Source organism: Herpailurus yagouaroundi, unplaced genomic scaffold, assembly GCF_014898765.1.
Source record: "Herpailurus yagouaroundi ecotype Mexico unplaced genomic scaffold, PumYag 139, whole genome shotgun sequence".
Taxonomy (NCBI): Eukaryota; Metazoa; Chordata; class Mammalia; order Carnivora; family Felidae; genus Herpailurus; species Herpailurus yagouaroundi.
The window spans coordinates 34,080-37,345 of record NW_024412394.1 but is presented as its reverse complement, the minus strand read 5'-3'; the positions used below and the strand labels follow the sequence as shown (position 1 = coordinate 37,345).

General features: G+C 42.7%; 1 non-coding gene and 1 pseudogene across 1 annotated transcript; both read right to left on the bottom strand.

The window, feature by feature from the left end:
• Nucleotides 1-700: 700 nt before the first annotated feature.
• Nucleotides 701-812, bottom strand: LOC121030112 (U6 spliceosomal RNA). The gene has a single exon (XR_005790062.1). It is a non-coding gene; the product is annotated as a U6 spliceosomal RNA (small nuclear RNA).
• Nucleotides 813-1,824: 1,012 nt separating this feature from the next.
• On the bottom strand, nucleotides 1,825-3,022 carry LOC121029225 (glyceraldehyde-3-phosphate dehydrogenase-like; annotated as a pseudogene).
• Nucleotides 3,023-3,266: the final 244 nt, after the last annotated feature.

Genomic DNA, 3,266 nt, shown 5'->3' with positions numbered 1-3,266 from the left:
CTGAATAATATTCCATTGAATATATACCATGTTTTCTTTATTCATTCATTCATCAATGAACACTTAGGTTGCTTCTATATCTTAGCTATTGGAAATAATTATGCAACAAACATAAGAGTGCAAATATGTCTTCGAAACCCTGTTTTCATTTCCTCTAGGTATATACCCAGAGTGGAATTGCTGAATTGCATGGTAGATCTACTTTTAATTTTTAGATTCTTTTTCTTTTTTGCTGATCTGATTTGGCTAATTGTGCTGCCATGTCTTTGAATTCGGTGATCCTTTCTTCTGTTTCATCTACTGGTGAACCCCAATAGTGTATTTTTTTTAGTTCAGTTATTTTATTCTTCAGCTTTGTGAATTTTATTTGTATTTTCTTTTTCTTTGTTGAAATTCTCCCTGTGTTCATCCAGTTTTCTCCTGAGTTTGGTGAGCACCTATAAAGTGCTCTATAAAGCACCTATAAAGATAAAAATTTATCTGGTAAATTTCTTCTGTCCTTTCCATTAAGGACTTTTTTTCTGAGGTTTTATTTCGTTCTTTTGTCTGGAACAGATTCCTCTGTTTCTTCATTTTGCTTGACTCTGTGTTGATTTCCATGCCTTAGATAAAATAACCACCTCTCCTAGTTTTGAAGGAGTGGCCTTGTGTAGGAGATGCACTTTATTTTTCAACCCTGCTTTAGCTTTTGGTTGACTCTCAGACTTTTGTGATTATCTAAGCAACTATTTTATTTTCATCCTTGTTCAAAGTCCATGCTAATCTTCGCTGTATTGTTCCAATTTTAGTATATGTGCTGCCAAAGAAAACACAACTTGTTTTATTTTCAGGGCTTCTAGTAGCTTAGGGTATGCCAAAACCTGTCAGTGTCCTAAATGGGAGGATCTCAGTTAACACCAAGATTCAATCTGTTTGGAAGCCAGACCCTCAAGCAGCAGCTTTTAAGGAGGCAAATATATGCAGTGTTGTGGGACTGCAAACATAAGCCCTTCTGGCCACCAGAGCCTGACAATCTGGTGGTGTCCTTTGGGTGGCAGTTGCAAAAATTGTCATGCTAGTGTAGAAGCTCCTTTCTAGGAGATACTGGCTAGTTAGAGCTAAGCAGTGGGGGAGCCCAATGATGGTGTCCACCAGCCTATGTTCCTTGAAAACATCTCTATAGCATCCTAGATATGCCCCTCAGGCTGATGCTCCAGGACAAACAAATAGGCTTCTTTCACAGACAGACTCAGTGTACGTTTCAGTCTGCTGTCTGGGCAGCGCCCTTGAGGCAGTAACCTTCCAAGAATTTTCTTCCTAATTGTTATAGTCTTGTGGGATCAATTAATGCAGCCCCCCCCCACCACTTGGCCACCAGAGCCAGATAACCAAGGAATGCCCTGAGGTCAGTGGTCTTAAAAACTGAGGCAACAGACACATGTAAAATCTTCCCTCTAGGAGATACTGGAACTTTGGAGCATGGTAGAGGGAGAACATAAAAATGTCAACCACCAGCTGGAGCAAGGCAGAAGGAAAGTGTAGCAATGTCTCCTACCAGCCTCTGTCCCTGAAGAATACATCAGCAGGCTCCTAGATATATGTTAAATTAGATGCCTGCCCCTTAGGCTGATTCTTTAAGAATAAGCAAATGAGCCTCCTTCATATAAAGTCTGGGTGCCTTGCAATTGGCTAGTTTTGTGCTGGGCTCCGGGATGAATGAGTCCAAGTGTACAAACCTTTAAAGAGGCATTTTTCAGTTGAGCATATCTTTTTTTGGAGGCAGGGTATGGTGTATTTTATTGGTGGTACATAACAAAGGAGGGTTCCCTAAGGCCTTCCCCTTCCTCAAGGGGTCTGGGATGGAAACTGTTTCAAGGTTTGGAGATTCTCAGTGTGCTGGGGGATGAGTTGGGGCAACCAGCTAAGGACCTGTCTCTTCTTTTTTTGCTTCACTGGGGCTGGATGTTCAGGGGTCTCTTGCTCCTTGGAAGCCATGTGGACAATAAGGTTCACCACCCAATGGCTGTAGCCAAATTTATTGTTGTACCGGGAAATGAGCTTGACCAAGTGGTCATTAAAGGCAATGCCAGCCCCAGCATCAAAGATGGAAGAATGGGTGTCACTGGTAAAGTTGCAAGAAACAACCTGGTCCTCAGTGTAGCCCAGGATTCCCTTGGCCCAGCATCAAAGGTGGAAGAATTCACGTCACTGTTAAAGTTGCAGGAAGCAACCTTATTCTCAGTGTAGCCCAGGATACCCTTGAAGGGGCCCTCTGATGCCTGCTTCACCACCTTCTTGATGTCATCATATTTGGCAGCTTTTTCCAGGTGCAGGTCAGATCCACAACTGATGTGTTGTGGGTAGGGACATGGAAGGCCATCCCAGTGAGCTTCCCATTCAGCACAGGGATAACCTTGCCTTCAGCCTTGGTGACACTGATGTTCTGGGCAGTCCCTCAGCTATCACACCACAGCTTCCCAAGGGGCCATCCACACTCTTCTGGGTGGCAGTGATGGCAAAGACTGTGGTTATGAGTCCCTCCATGATGCCAATGTTGTCATGGATGATGTTGGCCAGAGGGACCAAGCAGTTGGTCATTCAGGAAGCATTGCTGACGGTCTTAAGGGAGTTGTCTCATGGTTAATGCTCATCACAAACATGGGGCCATCAGCAGAAAAAGGGCAGAGATGATGACCCTCTTGGATCCACTCTTCAAGTGAGCCCCAGCCTTGCCAATAGTAGTAAAGACACCAGTGGACTTCACAACATATTGAGCACCAGTATCACTCCATTTGATGTTGTTGGGATCTTGCTCCTGGAAGGTGGAAGTGGGCTTTCTATTAATGACAAGTTTCCTGTTCTCAGCCTTGACTGTACCATTAAATTTGCCATGAGTGATTTCATACTAGAACATGTAGTCCATGTAGCTGAGGTCAGTGAAGAGGTCACTGATGGTGAAAATATCCACTTTGCTAAAGTGAAGGCAGCCCTGGTGACCAGGTGCCAAATATGGCCAAATTCATTTTACTCCAACCTTCACCATCATATCTCTTGAAATCAGGAAATATGATGCCTTCAGCTTTTTTTCTTTCTCAGAATTGCCTTGGCTGTTCGGAGTGTTTTGTGTTTCCACACATATTTTAGGATTATTTTTTCTATTTTTGTGAAAAATGCCATTGGAATTTTGATTGAGACTACACTGAATTGGTAAATCACTTGGGGTAGTATGGATATTTTAATAATATTAATTCTTCCCATCCAAGAATATAGGATATCTTTCTATGTAT